Below are 20,000 nucleotides of genomic sequence, written 5' to 3'. Positions count from 1 at the left end.
TGAAGTGGGTAAGTCACTCACCGATTGGTCTGTATGAGGCTGAGACAGGACCTCAGCACTTGGTGTCTGCAACAAAAAAAGACAATATAACGTCAGAAACATTCTCTAGTATAAATCCCGACTAGATGATCAACTACAGATCATATTTGTAGCAGTGAACATTATTCACAGAAGGATCTGACTTCCTTATACCAGATTCTATAGAAACTTAACACTGTACAGTTCTGCTACACACAATATGAGGACAGTGTAACACACACTAGAGTTGTTGGTCCAACCACATGAAGAAGGCAACTGAAACACACTCATGTCCTTCACAGCTTAAAACAATATGAGGACATGACGACTGAACACATGTAGAGTTCATGTTCCTGACTTCTAACTTCTCCTGCTGTTGTCAATAAAAGCTCTAAACCCAACACTGATGTAAAGCCATCTATTTCCCCAGAAATTAAATCATGTAAACTGATCAGCGGGAGGTTAAATGGACAAAAACATGTAAAAGGACAAAAATATCAAATGTAGTCAGAATAAAGATCAAGCTGATGCTTAAAGGGAAAGTTTGGACTAACAAATGGTATAGACAATTACTTTCTCCTAATGCTAATGTTGATTTTGGTTAACTTTGACTGAAACTGATTGTTTTAATACAATTAAAGTGCATTTCATTTATGCACTAGGCCCATCTGACACATATACTTGATACCAAATACAAAAACATGATGTGTAACCTGTTGGAAGAATGAAGTGGGTATGTCACTCACCGATTGGTCTGTATGAGGCTGAGACAGGACCTCAGCACTTGGTGTCTGCAACAAAAGACAACAATATAACGTCAGAAACATTCTCTAGTATAAATCCCGACTAGATGATCAACTACAGATCATATTTGTAGCAGTGAACATTATTACAGAAGGATCCGACTTCCTTATACCAGATTCTAAAGAAACTTAACACTGTACAGTTCTGCTACCAACAATATGAGGACAGTGTAACACACACTAGAGTTGTTGGTCCAACCACATGAGGAAGGCAACTGAAACACACTCATGTCCTTCACAGCTTAAAACAATATGAGGACAGTGTAACACACACTACAATCACTGGTCCTACCATATGAGGACTTCTTCTTAAACACACTCATGTCCTTCACAGCTTAAAACAATATGAGGACATGACGACTGAACACATGTAGAGTTCATGTTCCTGACTTCTAACTTCTTCTGCTGTTGTCAATAAAAGCTCCAAACCCAACACTGATTTAAAGGCATCTATTTCCCCAGAAATTAAATCATGTAAACTGATCAGCGGGAGGTTAAATGGACAAAAACATGTGTAAAAGGACAAAATATCAAATGTAGTCAGAATAAAGATCACGCTGATGCTTTACGGGAAAGTTTGGACTAACAAATGGTATAGACAATTACTTTCTCCTAATGCTAATGTTGATTTTGGTTAACTTTGACTGAAACTGATTGTTTTAATACAATTAAAGTGCATTTCATTTATGCACTAGGCCCATCTGACACATATACTTGATACCAAATACAAAAATATGATGTGTAACCTGTTGGAAGAATGAAGTGGGTAAGTATGAGGCTGAGACAGGACCTCAGCACTTGGTGTCTGCAACAAAAGACAACAATATAACGTCAGAAACATTCTCTAGTATAAATCCCGACTAGATAATTAACTACAGATCATATTTGTATCAGTGAACATTATTACAGAAGGATCCGACTTCCTTATACCAGATTCTAAAGAAACTTAACACTGTACAGTTCTGCTACCCACAATATGAGGACAGTGTAACACACACTAGAGTTGTTGATCCAACCACATGAGGAAGGCAACTGAAACACACTCATGTCCTTCACAGCTTAAAACAATATGAGGACAGTGTAACACACACACTACAATCACTGGTCCTACCATATGAGGACTTCTACTTTCCTGTTGGAGGTTGAGACAGGATGGAAGGAGAGCAGGGAAGTAGCTGGCACAAATGATTCTATTGACACAACAGGTCAGTGAGATTAATGAACTGAACACAACAGACTCTTTCAAAATAAAACAGGAAAAATGGCATGAAAATACAAACGTTGTAATATACAACCCTAACATAAACTCCTTAAAACAATGTTAATAACGTTAAGCCAAACTCAACTAACCCGCCACTAAACATAAGAAACTCAAAAACCTTAGAATAACGTCAGAAACGCTGGGCCAGAGACCCAGACCCTATTGGTTTGTGCTAAATACGAAAACATTATTATTAACATTTAAATCCCCCAAACATATCTTGTGTTGAAAAAAAAAATGTGTGTTGCAGTTAGCTACACTTAAAAAGAGCTTAGACTGACTGTCTGTGCAGTTGAAGATGCAGAGCACGTGCAAGGCCACAGGTCCCTTTAACTCCAGTGGGAATTTAAAACAGTTAAATTAAACTTCTAATATCTATTGTTGAAGATAAATCTTAAGTAATTTTTAGCATTTATCATCATTCATCACACAGTTTGTTCAAATCGATTGTGTATTGTTTTAGTTCCGTTTAACTAGCGTTAATTAGCTTGTTAAACATACAACTTTACCTTGCTAAATGTGCGTCGAGTCATGGATATCAAAGGTAAATACATACGTCAAGACAAATCTCTGCTGAGTGCTGAAGGTCCCGGATGTGCAGTTCACTCAGAGCTCCGGCGAGTTTGTATCTTGCCGTGACCAGCAGCTCTTTGGTTGAGGCTTTCGAACAATCAGATGCAGCGTTACTCACTTGTTGTCCAATCACAGACGTCGTTCTATGCTCCACTGACGAAATGCCGCATCCTCTCACCAGCCACGGGCTCTCCTCGTCCATTTAACAACAAAAACACAGCAACACTCGCTGTATTTGAGGTAGGAACACTTGAGAAGTGTCACAGTGTTTTGCAAACTGCTGTTACAGTTAATTTCGTTCCGTTAATTTGTTTGGTTCCTATTCTTAAGTAACACTTAAATACACATGTGGTTAGCTTGCTGGTCTAGTTTAAGTTAGCATGGGCATGCTGTTCACTGATGGAGTAATGCCAAAATTGGCCTGATATTGTCAGTGTGTTATCATAAACATGTCCTAATTTGTCATGAAAAGAAGAGCAGTACCCTAGACCCTCAAGTGAAAATACAGATAATAGATAAGCAATTTAAGAAAATAAGTATAATGTGTATAATAAATGATTTTACTGTCACTTTCCTGGGTTTGTTGACCCAGCATTTTAAGTTTTAGTTTGTTTGGATGTCGATGTTTATTTATAAGTTCTTTAGGTTAGCTAAGTTCATTTGTTTATTAGATTACCCTTGTGATGTCTGTTTTATTGTGAAAGTCCTTGTCCTATATGCAGTGAGTCTAGTTTTGTTTCCCTTGTCTTGTTAGGTCTGATTTGTCCCAGCTGTTCCTCATCCCCTCATTGTCTCTCTGTGTACTTACAAGGGCTTGCAAAAGTATTTCGTCCCCTTTTCCACATTTTGTCACATTACTGCCACAAACATGAATCAATTTTAATGGAATCCAATTTCAGCAAAAGGTGGTTCTACAAAGTATTGACTCAGGGGCTGAATAATTACGCACACACCCCTTTTCAGTTATTTATTTGTAAAAATGTTTGGAATCATGTATGATTTTCATTCCACTTCTCACGTGTAGACCACTTTGTATTGGTCTTTCATGTGCGAGTCCAATAAAATTGATTCATGTTTGTGGCAGTAATGTGACAAAATGTGGAAAAGTTCAAGGGGCGAATACTTTTGCAAGCCACTGTAAGTCCTGTCCTCATTTGTTCAGTGTCAGGTCATCTGTTGTCTTTGGTGCCACGTTTCCATGTTCCAGGTATGTTTGTATCCATGTCAGGTTTCATGGTTTGTCCCCAGGTTAGGTTATTGTTTAGCTTCACTTCTGCCTTTTGTTTTGTAATCTTTTAATTCAATTAAATTCAATTTTATTTATATAGCACCAAATCACAACAACAATCGCCTCAAGGCGCTTTATATTGTACAGTAGATCGCACAATAATAGATACAGAGGAAAAACCCAACAATCATACGACCACCTATGAGCAAGAACTTTGGCGACAGTGCGAAGGAAAAACTCCCTTTAACAGGAAGAAACCTCCAGCAGAACCAGGCTCAGGGAGGGCGGGGCCATCTGCTGTGATTGGTTGGGGTGAGAGAGGAAGACAGGATAAAGACATGCTGTGGATTAATAACAAGTATGATTCAGTGCAGAGAGGTCTATTAACACATAGTGAGTGAGAAAGGTGACTGGAAAGGAAAAACTCAGTGCATCATGGGAATCCCCGGCAGCCTACGTTCACTGCAGCACAACTAAGGGAGGATTCAGGGTCACCTGATCCTGCCCTAACTATATGCTTTAGCAAAAGGAAAGTTTGAAGCCTAATCTTAAAAGTAGAGATAGTGTCTGTCTCCCGAATCCAAACTGGAAGCTGGTTCTGCCTATTTTACCAGCCTTAATAAACAGCTTGCTTTCTGTTAATATTAAAATTTTCTTTCACGTTCCTTTGTGTCTGCATTTTGGGTCCATTCCTCAAATTCATACATGTGTCTAACCGTTTTTCCCCACTCGGCGACACACCGTCGGGGTCAAACTCTGGTAATTGGTGATTCTGTTCTCAGACATGTGAAGCTAGAGACACCGGCAACCATAGTTAATTGTCTTCCAGGGGCCAGAGCAGGCGACATTGAAGGAAATTTAAAACTGCTGGCTAAGTGTAGTGAAGTAGATTCTGGGGTAGGATTTTACATGATGTCCACAAACGCACCACTAACATCCACACCTTCCCAGTTGACAATTAGCAGGCTTATAAGAAACAGCTGCGCTTCACTACCAGAAGGAGTCATTTGGTAGTCTTGTCCATCCAAGGTGGCTGCGAGCATTAGGCAGTTAAGCGCTGCAGATCTCCAGGAAAGTTACTCAGTTTAGTATTGCCCTTTAGAGAGTGGTAAGTGGGACTCTTGTGTTCATCATAACGTGGCATAGTAGGGTGGACTTTGACAACTGTTTCCCTCTTTTGTTGCAGGCTTGCACTATACTACTGCTGTCTTGTCATATGCTGTTTTGTTTGTTACGCAATGCTTTTATAACAAACAGTAATTTGGGGTGTATTTGTTTTATGTAGATCTTTTACTAATCTGTTTAATGTTTTATGCTTTCTTTTATTGCTTTAGTGGAGGTGTGGCTGCTTGTTGAGGGGCTAGGCACGTGAGGTGGAATCCTCCCGATGCATGCGAGTGTACACACCGGGCATAGGTAGATTGCACCGTTTAGTGTGAGTGAGGTCTGCAGTGAAATCACATGGGTGAGTAATTGGTGGCACCCTTGGGCACTCCTCCTGTAGGTTGCCTCCTCAAGTGGCCGGTCTCCACCATTTTGTTTAGTTGCTCTTTTATCATGTTGTGATTGTTTTAGGGTAGCATCGTGGTAGGGAGTCTGGTCGTTTTAATTAACTATTTTGCCGTCTCAACCCTGCTACCTTAGGTGCCTCTTTGATTTTATAATTCTATGTTTTTAGTAGTTCTTCTTAATAAACCTTGATTTGTAAAATTCACCTGCCTCACCTTTGCCGTTAATAACAAGTCTGTGGGCTTTGGTTGCCAGTGTAACACTTACATTGGCTAGAGATATCTTTCCTGGGGTGTAACTCCCTCCCCAGGTGGCGTTGTCAACATCTTAGTTACCGTCCCCGGTTATTCCTCATTCGCGCCACCACATAAGGGTAAGCGTAAATTCAGTAAAATCATAATTCACATCGGCAGTAATGACACCCAGTTACGCCAATCGGAGGTCACTGAAATCAATATCGAATCAGTGTGTAACTTTGCCAAAACAATGTTGACTCTGTAGTTTTCTCTGGTCCCCTCCCAATCAGACCAGGAGTGACCTGTTTAGCTGCATTTCTCCTTAAATTGCTGTCTGTGTTGTCCCAGAAATGATGTCGGCTTCATAGATAATTGGCAAAGCTTCTGGAGGAAACCTGGTCTTGTTAGAGAGACGGCATCCATCCCACTTTGGATGGAGCAGCTCTCATTTCTAGAAATATGGACAAATTTATTAAAGCCCCCAAAATATGACTATCCAGAGTTGGGACCAAGAAGCAGAGTTGCAGTCTTACACGCCTCTCTGCAGCTTCTCTCCTCCTGCTACCCCCAAAACCCATCTCCACTGAGACCGTGTCAGCTCCCAAACAGACAAAAACAAACTAAAAACCAGCAAAAACAATTTAAACATAAAAAAATCAAAAGAAAGAACAATACAGTATCCACATCTGAACCAAAGAGTAAAACATTGTGGATTATTAAATATTAGGGCGCTCTCCTCCAAGTCTGTTAGTACATGACTTAATAATTGATCAACAAATCGATTTACTCTGCCTTACAGAAACCTGGTTGCAGTCGGATGATTATGTTAGTTAAAATGAATCAACACCCCGAGTAATTCTAACTACCAGAAATGCATAAAGCACAGGCGGAGGGGCGGTGTGGCAGCAATTTTTCACACCAGCCTATTAATTAACGAAAGACCAAGACAGACTTTTAATTCATTTGAAAGCCTGATGCTTAGCCTCGTCCACCCCAGCTGTAAAACTCAGAAACCAGTCTTACTTGTTATCATCTATCGTCCACCTGGGCCTTACAGAGTTTCTGTCTGATTTCTCAGACTTTTTATCTGATTTAGTGCTCAGCTCAGATAAAATAATTATTGTGGGTGATTTTAACATCCATGTAGATGCTAAAAATGACAGCCTCAACATGGCATTTAATCTGTTATTAGACTCAATTGGCTTCTCTCAAAATGTAAAAGAACCCACCCACCACTTTTATCACACTCTAGATCTTGTTTTAACATATGAAATAGAAACTGAACATTTAACAGTGTTTCCTGAAAACCCTCTGCCGTCTGATCATTTCCTGATAACATGTACATTTACAGTAATTGATTACACAGCAGTAAAGGCCCTGGTGTGGTGCCTATGGGTCTAGCTAGGCCCTGGTGCGGTGCAGATGGCCTCAGAAAACAGCACAGGCCCTGGTTGAGGCTCAGTTGGTTTATGCTAGCAGCACAGGCCCTGGTGTGGTGCAGACAACTTCTGGTAGTAGCAGAGGAGAAAAACCAAAACAAAAAAAACAACCCAAAATTCAAAGCAGACATTCAACAAGGAGACATGCTGCTGCCCTCTTGGAATTCAGAGTCGAGACTGAGCCTGATGATCATACTGAATCACATGACAGCGGCAGGAATCTCTAAGTTCAACTGCAGATTGCAGATGCAATTATATTAATGCAGATTAATATAAACTCTTCAAGGGTCAAAATCTGCACACACATCATTCTGCTTAGTGAAGGTCAGACAATTTGTGCATTGATTTTGAGAAGTAAGACTCATTAAATAACAGTAATATAATTACACAAATGTTGAAACTTTATATTTTGAGACATTTTGTCAACAACAAAAACCCCAAGATGTGCAGGCACTAATAACTGAATCTAAAGACCTTCATTTTGTCAAGATTTGCCTGATTTAACTGTTGTTACCCTTGCTTAAGCCCCAAGAAGGGTATAACCTGGGTCAAATGTGTTATTGTGTCTGACACACCTACAAAATGAGGACTCGCAGAGTGACGTCACTATAACCTGGGTCAAATGTGTTATTGTGTCTGACACACCTACAAAATGAGGACTCACAGAGTGACGTCACTGAAAGTGTGTTAAAAGTGTGTTTTGTTCCAAAACTGGCCAGTAGGCGGCGAAACTGAAAGTGAGCAAAAGCGCTAAACACACTTAAACACACTTTTCATAAAATTGTGATATTTCAGGACATTCGAGATTTTTGGTTTGGGAGCATGTTGGGGGCCTCTAGAACACTTTAGAAGGCTCGGAAAATGAGGACCTCAAAATGTCCTCATTTTTCCGAAGCGTCCTCATTTTGTGAGTGTGTTATCATAAAATTGTCCTCAGATGTCACGAAACACAACACACACACACACACACACACACACACACACACACACACACACACACACACACACACACACACACACACACACACACACACACACACACACACAGTCGTGTTTTCATATCTTTGTGGGGACATCTAATTAACATAATGCTCTCCCTAGCTGCTTACCCTAACCCTAACCATCAAAAATGAATGCCTAACCCTAAACCAATTGTAACTCTGATACTAAAACCACATTTTGAGTCTCATAAATGCCTTTAAACTCGTGGAAATGGGGATTTTGTCCCCCATAACAGCTGTTGGTCCCCACAAGTATAGTAAACTTCCAAATTTTGGTCCCCACAAAGATTAAGGAGAGCTGAGTTAAGGAGAAGAGATGAATAAGGAAATTAATAGGTGGCAGAATAGAGTTAATAATGAGTAATCCACCACTTAGCTGGCCAGCAGCAACTGAAGACCCCAGTGAAAGAGGGAAAGTTTCTCTATGTTCTGACTTAATGGTTGTTTCATCCAAAGAGAAAAATAGAAGATCTGGGAGTCAAATAAAGTTAAAAGTTGGTCAAATAGACCATGAAAGATAAGGCAAGCAAACGCAAACAGAAGGAAAGAATAATCTAGGCATACTGTGCACAATCTTATTTCTATTCATAAGTGCTGCAGTGATGCATTATGATTAAAAAAAGGAAATCAGAGACATTTCTATCATCAGAAGGAGACACAAAGAAAAGGAAAGGTAAAAGGACAAGCTTTACAGGAGAACAGCATGAGCAGTAAAAAACTACAAAATAGCTTGTCCACCTATTGTGGGTGAAATCACTTTTACTTGTTCGGGAAAAAACATGGCTTTTGTTCACTATTTCCACAGAGAAAAGCAGCATGAATTTCAATAATATCAGCAAATTCTAGTCCAATGTCCTGCAGTCACCCAAGTCACTAAAATTGAAAAGAGTCCAGCTTCTACAATAGGATAATGATCCACATGATAAATCAAAATGTGAAATTAACTACTTCAACAAAAGCAAACTGAAGCGTTGAAGTGGCACACACAGCTACCTGACTTTGAAATTTTTTGAACTACAGAAAAATGAAGGAGAAATCTAGAAAATGCTTTTCAAAATTCTTCCTAATTAAAGAAGGTCAAATTGACAATAGCACCTTCCTTTCATGCAAGATTATTCTGGTATCTAGGCTTTTTCTAAAACAGCACATGACAACATCTAAGAACATTTCTCATAAATAGCAGTAATTAAGAGTTTCTGGAGATTTTTCTATGATGATTTTATAATAATGTTATTACTGCATGAGCAACTCTTGCTCAGGACATCTTCCAGTGGCATGTCTTACCTGTAGTCAGAGACATGACAAAAAAGGCCAAAGCTTGTCAAAAGGGGCTGCAGTAAAAGAAAACAGTGAAGCAAAGGTCAACTAAAAATGATTTAAAAAAAACATAATTTTTCTTTGACTAAAAAATGTTGCAGTTTTACTTGATAGCTACTCAAAAAAATGAAACTATGTAACTGAATTATACACTTCTGCAAAACAAACTAACTCTCCAGCACTGACTGTGATAAACATACCAAGCTTAGCCTGCTTTAATAGTACAGTAGGCTGCAATAATGCTCTGGTGCATTCCCATGAGGATGTAACGAATTAACAAAGCCAAAATGAATGGCGTAACTTAGAGCTGGTCTGAATGTTACTCTGCTCGTGCCTCATCCGTCTGTGTTTATGGTGCTATGTATTTTATAAAATAGAAAGGTGCTGTACCATCTTTATAAAATAAGAAACGACGTATAAAAAGACAGGTGCAGGATGGAAACCCCAGTGGAGCTACAGAAAGAAAGGCAAGGAAATTAGATCAAACTTATATGTTTTCATAGAGCTTTCTTGTTTGTTTGTTTAGTCTTTCTTATGTCATTAGTTTTCTAGGTCCTACAGCCCATTGGACAGTTGGCTCAGATTCCTTCCACCTTTTTCATTACTTTTTGCCAGGCCTCCAGACCCTTAATTTGCTATAATTTCTGTTTATAATAAAATGGTTCTTGTCTGTGAACTTAAACTCAGGTGTGGTATCATCTGTTCATGTTGTAGTCACTGAGTTTTGTTGAGCCTTTTATTTCTTAGCTGTGGGTGTAACCATAGTGCTAACAATTTTTATGAGTTTTGGTTTGTTTTTTATTTTTTCAGCACGTAAATTAGCCAGCCATATTTGATGAAAACCAACATGCAAATAAAATGACTCTTATTCTGAAGGTCCAAGACCTCAAACACTTTTTTCATTAACTAGATTAAAAAGTATTTCAATCCATGGAGGATTTTTTTTTTTTTTTTTTTAGAACAGGTTTTAAATTATTTCCCATGGTGTTTGTTCTGAATCAAAATAAAGATGGCAGACTGCGGGCTACAGCAGTGGAAAACAGCTATCGTAGCTTGGGAAATTGGTACCTGCTCACTTAGTTATTTTCCTCCACTATTTGACACAAAAACATGTCACACATAGTTTATCAGTTCTGTAAGTTTGTCCTTTGTGTGTCACACAGCCATTAACCATCAGGCCGCTATAGAAAATAACTATGACAACACTTTTCCAACAAATTGTGGACAGAAAAAAAGAATTATAAACTTGGTGGTATTGTATTACTTAGTTGTTGGATTACACTGCATTATAATGTTGGCTGAAGGTGCTCATTAGTCCTGCAGCTACATGCAGATAATGCTGTTTCAGTACCACGGGCAGAGCTTGTCAGTCAGATGGCTCAAGACCTGGGTACATGCATAATTCATCTGTGCTGGTGTGGGTAAACCAAAGGAGTTTTCATCTTTCTTTTCTTTCCTCAAACATTTTTACCTTCTTTTTTTCAGACTAAAGAAGCTTGATAAAGGTTCTGGGAAGTGGAAACAGATAGCTTTGTGATTGGAATAAATAATATCTAAATAATGTGACATTTAACACTGAATTGTGTCATTCAGGTTAACGATTACTTCTGCTTTAGATATTTTAGGTGTGTAATTAACAATGCCATATCACTGCAAGGTGGGATAAATAGTTTCCATCTTGAACAAATTAGAAATGTTTGGATTTTTAGTCAGCGGTTTAAAGAGCCCCTTGGATAAATAAGTAAATGCAACACGTGTAGAATAAAAGTGTAATGTAAAAATGTAAATAAAAACTCAGTGCAGTGCTTTGCAAATCTTGTTAACTCATATTTTATTGACAATAGAATATAGAAAACACATTAAGTGTTTAAAGTGAATTTTTTTACTATTTCATAAAAAATCTTAGCTTATTTTGAATTTGATGGCAGTAACGCCATTAAAAAAGTTGGAATGGGGCCAACAAAAGGCTGGAAAAGCAAGTTGCACTAAAAAAAAGAGCTCTAGGAACATTTCGCAACTAATTAGATGGACTGGAAATGGGTCAGTAAGGTGACTGGCTACAAAAAGAGCATGTCAGAGAGGCAGGAGGATGGGAAGAGGTTCACTAATCTTCAAAATTGTGAAACAATTTTAGCAAAATGTTTCTCATAGTAAAATTGCAAAGACTTTAAAATAGATCACCATCTACATTACATAATATCATCGAAAGATTCAGATTAAGAATCTGGAGCAATCCCTGTACACAACAGGCAAAGCCAAAAATCTATACTGTATGCCTGTGATCTTTGGGCCCCTTAGTCGGCACTGCACTAAAAGTAGGAATGATTTGGTCATGAAAATCATTGCATGGACTCTGGGACATGTCCAGAAATCTTTGCTATCCACAATTGTAGGTTAGCACTCTTTAATGCAAAGAAGAAGCCATACATGGACATGGTCCAGAGAGTCTGTTGTCTTCTCTGGGGCAAAGCTCATTTGAAATGGACCAAAGAGGAAGTGGAAAACTGTTACACTGTCACACGAATCAAAATCTCAAATTCTTTTGGACAACATGGACACCACATCCTCTGGACTAAAGATGAGTGGTCATTGGGCTTGCAATCAGTGTTCAGTTCAAAAGTCTGCAATCCTGATGGTATGGGGGAATAGTGCTAATGAAATTGGCAACTTGCAAATCCGGAAAGGTACCGTCAGTGCTGAAGGGTATATAAAGGTTTTAAATCAATATATGGTCCCATTCAGATGATGTCTTTTTCAAGTAAGACCTTGCAGAGTTCACCAAACCAACGTTAGACCACATACTTTATCTACTAACCAGCATGGCTTGATAGTAGAAGTGTCCAAGTGCAGAGCAGGACTGCCTTCCATCTTTTTTGGAATTGGGGTTGTGCTTCTTTTCTGTTATTTTCACCCTTGTAACACTCTTTGTACATTTTTATTTCTTGTAGACTATATTAGCCGTGCTTCATGTTACAGAAACTCTTATTAATACAGTTGACCTGGCAATGTTTTTATGACTGTAACTGAGCATATTTTAAATGTAATTGTATTTTTTACCTTTGTTGCCAGTGTATCCAGCTTGCAAATGAGAGACTGAGCCCACGCAGGTATATTAACTGGCTCATTTATAAAAGAAGGGTCAGATAAATCAGTGAATCATGGTGTTTGGATCACCATACCTGCTTGTTGTAGGAGTTTGGTACAGCGCCATTGAAACAAAAGCAGTATTTACAAGAAAATGCTTCTATGAAAAAATGAAATATTGCAATAACTTACTGTATCTACAAAGCAAGTTAGTTAATATTAATCTCCATATGCACCTAAAAAAATGACAGGTTCAACTTTAAGAGGTCAGTAACTAAGGTTCATAGGTCTCATAGGTTTCATAGGTCTCAGACCCCTAACTCTTCTACAAACAACCCTTATTAAGATTTAATATGCTCTCAGGCAGTCAGCCACTGCTGCTTTTATGTACCCATTTTTTTTCAAAGCCAAGAGATAAGCGCACTGCTGCTGTTACCCTTTATGTGTGTGTCTGTCTCCAGAAGGATGCTGCTTTGCCAAGATTTAAAGAAGGTCAGAGTAATTAAGATTCCTTTGTAGTTTTGACAGTCTTGACAGATAATAGCATTAGATGAGGATATTACACAACATACTCACAGTAAAGCCACAAATAGCCAGTTACATTATATATAATAAATAAATTATACAGGGCATGAAAAGATTCCAAAATCATGTCATTTTCTTTAGCAGATTCAGCACTGGTTTAACAATAACTGCACATTTGCTTGATGTCACTTATGAAGTCCAAGTCTTTGGTGTCTGAATTTCAACTCTAATAGTTATGACATCTTTTTTCTGTGGTTTGATGTATTAAATCGGATGTCTGGGCTTAAAAAGGTTAAAGGTGTTAATGGTGGTGGCCAGTGGACACAGCAGAGAGTGCAGAGCCTAACATATTTTTGTGCAAAAGAATTTTTAGAAAAATAAAATGAAAGTAGAAAAGTGACAAAATGCTGCTTTGTGATAGTGATGCATGTGAAAACCCAAGAAGATAATCATCACATATTCAATGTTCACCCAAAATATAATACTGTAGGGATTGTGTCAGTCAGACAGTGCACTTGTTACTGTGATGTTCCACAGCTTTCAAAATTAAAGAAGTGTTCTTTAGGCCGTCTCCAGCAGCTCAGATTATGTAGGCTGAGAAAAGACAATCACACAGCAGTCCAACTAGATCAAAGTGCTAACACTGAAAGACAGCCAGACAAATGGGAGCCTGTGTAGCCAAACATGCACACATACACTCACACACAACAACAACAAAGGCAAACCCTTCCAGACCAGATGGCACAGAAAAAGGGCTTGATTTGTGGTCAGTCTCCTTGCCATATTTGTCTGCACTCAAACAATGACCAGGAAGAGAAAGAAAATGCAAAGAAGCACGCGGCTGGAGGCTAGTGGGAGACAATCTGAGACATTAAACAAAACAAATAAATATCAGAGCTGAGAGAAAAGCACAGGAGAACAAAACTAAAAGCCTTCCTGTGCTTTTCTACTATTCCTTTACTACACCACTTCTTATGATGTGACACAGTCTAACAGCCATTTGAAAACTGTCATGAAATGGTTAGTGACTTAAACACAAAATTCTATATATTCATTTGTCTTCATTGAAATGAATTGCAGCTCTTCCTCTTTTCTTTTTTCTATGAGCCTACAGATCAAATCCCTCTCAGGGCGAATGTTTTTACACTTTGATTTTTATTATTTTTACCCTTCGGTGGCTCTTCACTTTTATTTTCCCCCGTTCCTTTGTTAAGTTTAGGCAGCTAATAAACTTTGTTAGATTCAGAAAAAGGTCATGGATTGGGTTCAAATTAAACTTTAACCACAATTTTCAAAGCTTTATTTTCTACCTGGGCCCTGCCAGATGTGTCTCAAAAATTGTCTGAATCACCCTTTTAGACATACTGCCTGTTACAAAAGAGGATAACTTATGTCTATGTGCATGGGCAAACAGATCTCATTTCATGACTACTAAACAATTATAGCCATGACACTGAGTCAGATTATTGTCCCAATATAAGGCTAGACCTGTTTTTTATTTTTTTTGTTCCTTCTATATTTTTTTTGTGCATTTGTAATACAGTCTCTTTGGCTTAAATTATAAAAATACAACGCAGGTATGGAGATCTGTGAACAGCAATTAAGCAACTCAGCCTGAGCGGTGAGACTTTTCCAGTGACCCTGAATGGGACTCATCTAATTCTGACAGCTACAGGATTTATTCTTTAGAGTCATTGCAACACTCTGCTCAGTGTACAACCAAGCTCTCTCTATCTAGCTTTACAACCTCTCTTTCTCTCTCCTTACTTTCTTCATTCTCTTGTTTTTTACATCTCTTCTTTCATTCATTTCCCTTTTCTTTCTTTCTTACATTCCTTCATCTCTACCTCTTTGAACATCAATATTCGAAAAACTGCTGTGCAACACGAATTCCATGAATTTGGCCTGCACTCATATCGTCTCTGTGGCCTTAATTTTTCATCTTACCAACCCTCCCTTGTCACTTGCTCGAGGCAACACATGTCTGGTTTTCACTTATCTCTCCCTTCTTTACCCCCCACCCCCACCCCCACCCCCTTGATCTCACCTGTCCTTCCTTTCCCCCAGGGTTTTTGGTTCAGTACCACTACTTACTGAAGACTTTGCCATTCTTCAGGCAGTGGACAACACAGCAGGTGGTTAAAGTTTAGCTTTAACTTGTTGATTCTCCATCTTGGTGAGTTTTCAGAAACAGGAAGGATCTTTGAGATGGTCACTGGAAGGATGAAAGACAAAGATGTGTGGAAAAATGGATAAAACAAACCAAAACATGTGAAGACAGCTCAAAGAACTAGAAAATGATCATTATAGATCCATCTGAGGCCAGGCAGTTTGGGTCAGTCTGATGAACAGTTTTGCAATCAAAATGCTCACACAGTGGGGAGGAAATGTTGCTAACACTGTCAATGAAACTGAGTGCAAAACTGCTGGAAAAACTGAAAGCTGCATATAGAAAAGATTCGGTGTAGAGAGAGAACTAAAAGGCACAAGGGCACAAGTTTTATTAAATTTAGTTTTACTAAATTTAATCAAAGTTAAATTTAACTGATAATGCTGCTAAAAACTTAATGATCATTACAATAATTCAGACTTTCTGAAATGTAACTTTTTCTTTCTTTGTAAGGAGATGCTGGATGTGACTTGCAGATTTTTCCTATGAGTACTGTTTTGAAAAGGTCATAACAAGGTTATCAGCAAAACAATCTTCTCGGACTCCCACTGAGACAAAACAAAAACTCAATATTCTTGGCAAATCATACAGATAACCATATGTTAATATTCCCCAAGGCTGTTTGTGTAGGAGGGGGTATGCTGCAGCATCCCTGCTCATTCAGATATTAGCCTGTTTTGCATGTGCTGCATGAAGATAAAAAGGATTTTCAATTTGTAAAATGTTTAAATCTGTCCAACAGTCTAACTTTCCTAAATCAAACATACACTCAAGTCAAAATACAGAGAAGCACAACCACACGCAAGTCATAATTACATGTATTAAAGTTGGTGAAAGCCACTTTATTTTGGCTGCTGTAAAATAATGGAGTTGTGAAAAAACACTAGACCTGAGAAGGAGAAATGAAAACAGAATTATATGGTCTAGGAACTGAGTTCATAATTTTTCTCAAATTAAAGGCGGTCTGCGTGTGTCATCCGTGAATTTGTATGTGTGTGAATACCTTTCTATTCTTCTATAGACCAATTAAAATCAGTTTTGAAAGCACATGTCTGCATAGTCTGAAAGACAGGATTGCGTGTGTATTTGTGTGTCTGTCTGTGTGCGCCTGTGCACATGCATGTGTGTACGCGCGTGTGTGTGAGAAAATCCTTTGACCAGTGTAGACAGATAACATTTCTGAGCCCTTCATTTCCGTAGGTGTGGTGCAGAGAGAAAGAGAGCAGGATCCTAACATTATCTGCCTTCACCTTCTAAATATCATTCTTCCTCAGGCTGAAGTGAATCTGTAACGTGGTGCCCTTTTCCAGATACAAACCTCTGGAAATTCCATCACTTTTTCCCCCCCTTTATCTGTCTCTACTTCTTTCTCACATCCAGTGTTTCTTCCCTCTCTGTCATTTCACTCACTCTGAGCCTTTTTCATTCCACTGCTGCCTGTGAGGACATTCATTTCTCTATATTGCTTGTCCTCTCTCAATTTCTCTCTGCGTGAACTGTCAATCTCCCGTCAGTCAATAAATGCCACTTATCCCAACAATACCTTTCCCTTAGATCATTACACCATCTCTCTTTCTCTTTTCTTTTACGCCTTCTTTTGTTGGCTCAAGGCTGATCTGAGTGGTTTCTTTCTTTTTTCCATTCCTCTCTATAACTTTAAAGTGTTGAAATACATTTCTTGTTGATACTCACTGCCTCCACTATCCAATTTTTCCTTCTCCTCACTCCCACTCATCTCTGTTTGGAATTTATTCATTTGGCATACCAGGCAAATGCCAAGTGTGTTAAACATAAATTGTTAACATAAAGTACAGTAGAGGAAAATAAGCAATGAATAATAATCATAGTTTATTACAGTTGCAGGAGAAATGTTTTATGTAATTTCCTATATTTTTGCATAAATATGACCTAAAACATTTTTACACAAGTTCTGTGGGAATCTAATTAAACAAATGAAATGAAAATATTACTCTTGGTCATTTTATTGAGAAAAATAATCCAATATTAAATATCTCTGAGGGAGAAAGTATGTGAACTGTTTTCAATGTCTTGTGTGATCCCCTTGCACAGCAATATCTGCAAGTAATTGTTTTCAGCCTTGACTCGGGGATGTTGAAGGGTTTCCTCATATGAACTGCTCGCTTGAGGTCATTCCACAACTTTTTTGCTGTATTACTGTGAGGACTTTGAATTGGCCATTTCAAAACAGCATCCGCCTTCTTCTTCTTCTTTCACCACTCTTTGGTAGATCGTCTTGAATGCTGAGGGTTGTTTTGCTGCATGACCCACTTTCTCTTTAGATTTAGTCCACAGACAGATGTTCATATATTTTTCTTTAGAGCTAGCTGGTATAATTCAGGCTTCATTTTTGCATCAGTGATAACAATCTGTCCTGGCCTAGGTGCATCAAAGGAAACCAAAACCAAGACACCACCATGTTTCAGGTTGATAATAAAATAAAATGTTTTCTTTTCTCCAAAGTTAAAACTTTTTACTTTGGTCCCATTTATCCACAAAATATTGTTCCAATAGCCTTCTGGTTTGTCTAAACAGTTTCTAATAAATTGCACACAGGCGGAAGTGTTACTTTTTATTTTTGGAGAGCAGCAATTTCTCATTCCAGCACTGCAATGCATACTATTGTTCATTTAGTATTCTCAAGTGGATTCATGGACATTAACAATAGCTATTCAGAGAGTCATCTTTACTTTCTTGGAAGTTACCCAGGGTCCCTTTGAGAACTCTAAGCCTGTTATATGCCTTGCTTTTGGAGTGATTTGTGTTGGTTGCCCACTCCAGTGAAGTGTAACAGTGATCTTCAAGTTCCTGTATTTGTACACAGTCTATCTGACTATTGATTTTCAGAGATGGTTTTATAATCTTTTCTAAGCCGATGAGCATCAATAATTCTTTTTGTGAAGTCCTCAAATATCACAGTTGTTCATGCAGTTATTGGAGTCAATAAACATGTGTTGTAAAGATCAAAATGTGATGGATCTTTGTTCTTCAAATTTAAAAAAAAGGCTAACTGAAGGCCTGCAAGAACTTGATGATTTTTGCCGAAATATCTGAAAAAGGTTCAAAAAGTTTTGGTCCTTGCAATTGTATGTGTCAGAAAGTACTAAAAAACGGCAACTGCGGGGCCATTTGAATGAAAAAACTGGACTATAGCAGACCACAATTTCATGAGGGACCTAATCAGTTTAATTGAGTTCAATTATATAGGGCCAAATCATTACTACAGTCTCCTCAAAGTGCTTTATATTGTAAGTTAAAGACCCTGCAATAAATAGAGAGGAAATCCCAACAATCAGAACACGCGCAATTAGCAAGCACTTGGTCACACTGGAAAGGAAAAACTCCCTTTTAACAGGAAGAAACCTCCAACAGAACCAGACTCATGGAGGGACAGCTTTCTGCCACTACTGGCTGGGTGTGAGGGAAGGTAGACAAGACAAAAGACATACTATGAAAGACAGGCAGAGATTAATAATAACTAATGATTAAATGCATAGTGGTGCATAGACACACAGAAACTGAAAAGAGGTGCGTGAAGTTGAAATGCGCAGTGTATTATGGGAAGCCCTCAGCAGCTTAGGCCTATTGCAATCCAGCCCTATCTACAGTATAAACTTCACCAAAATGAAAAGTTTTAAGCCTAATATTTAAAATAGAGAGAGAGTGTCTGCTTCCTGAATCCAAACTGGGAGTGAGTTCCACAGAAGAGGGGCCTGAAAGCTGAAGGCTTTGTCTCCCATTCAACTACTCAAGAATTTTTGGTATAAATAAAAAGAAGGTTGGAGATCGATCTATAATTAGCTAATCAGGGATACTGCCACTGGGGAACCAAAACAGACTTATCTGTGAAACATATATTTACCTTTGGATCCGAAAGATCCGAGAAAGATGCTCAAATGTTTACAATGAGACTTAAAGAGACAATGTGAGAGAAGGGGCAAAGTAGATACCCCTCTGTCAGGATGTGTTATGAACCGTAAGTCTCCTGTGTCTTACTTAGATTTAGAGGCACTGATAAACTCTGCCTCGGGCTCTGAACAGGATTTTCTAGTCTCTTATCACACACTGAGAAATGAGTTTTCTGCAAACACATATACAAACACACAGACGCAGACCATCAGAAACAGGGATTACCAACGAACACCTCAGATTACACAGATACAAACAAACACATTGATGCTCAGACTGGACAAAGTCAGAAATCAATAGACCATCCTTTGTTATAGATAAGACAAAATGCCAGCACTATAATAAGTGTCACATTTTTTTGTGAATCTTAAACACTGCTTGAATGTTATGGCCATGTAGAATCCTCAGCTATAAAAGTAGCACTCTAATTACCCCGGTCCTCTCTCTCTCTGTTCGACAAAACCCATTACACAAAGAAGGGAAAGGAGTCAAAGTAAAAGATAGCCAGACCTTGAGGTGCCAGGTTGACCCCTTATCAACTTCTAGGAAGTCTTTATGATAACATTTACAGCCAGGAGAAGACAAAAGCTACAGGATGTTCCTCATAGTAGAGCAAGTGCCAAAGTCACACTAAAATGTTAAGCTGGATTTATGTTTAATATAACAGGAGTGCTACTATGGATACCTCTGGTGCGGATTATTTTTTTTTATTTAGTGATTGCACCCCACAATCACAGTCCAACTAGACCAGTGTCAGAATGGGCCATATTTTTGCTTTAATTAAATTTCCCAAAGCCTCTTTTATGCTTTCTTATTAATGCAGTGTAAGCTGTGAACTTAGCATAATTATTATTTCATCATATCCCATTACTAAATATAAGACTATTCATCTGCAGCGGCCATACTGCC

The 20,000-nt window shown here is 38.4% G+C and overlaps 1 long non-coding RNA gene across 1 annotated transcript; it reads right to left on the bottom strand.

Annotated features, from left to right (window-relative positions):
• Positions 1-1,975: 1,975 nt before the first annotated feature.
• LOC120432837 lies at positions 1,976-2,647 on the bottom strand. Its single transcript, XR_005608123.1, has 3 exons — positions 2,592-2,647; positions 2,364-2,415; positions 1,976-2,011 (listed from the first exon to the last, which is right to left on the bottom strand). It is a non-coding gene; the product is annotated as an uncharacterized LOC120432837 (long non-coding RNA).
• Positions 2,648-20,000: the final 17,353 nt, after the last annotated feature.

Source organism: Oreochromis aureus, linkage group 2, assembly GCF_013358895.1.
Source record: "Oreochromis aureus strain Israel breed Guangdong linkage group 2, ZZ_aureus, whole genome shotgun sequence".
Lineage (NCBI taxonomy): Eukaryota > Metazoa > Chordata > Actinopteri > Cichliformes > Cichlidae > Oreochromis > Oreochromis aureus.
The sequence above is the reverse complement of the archived record's forward strand: the minus strand, read 5'-3'. Positions and strand labels throughout refer to the sequence as shown.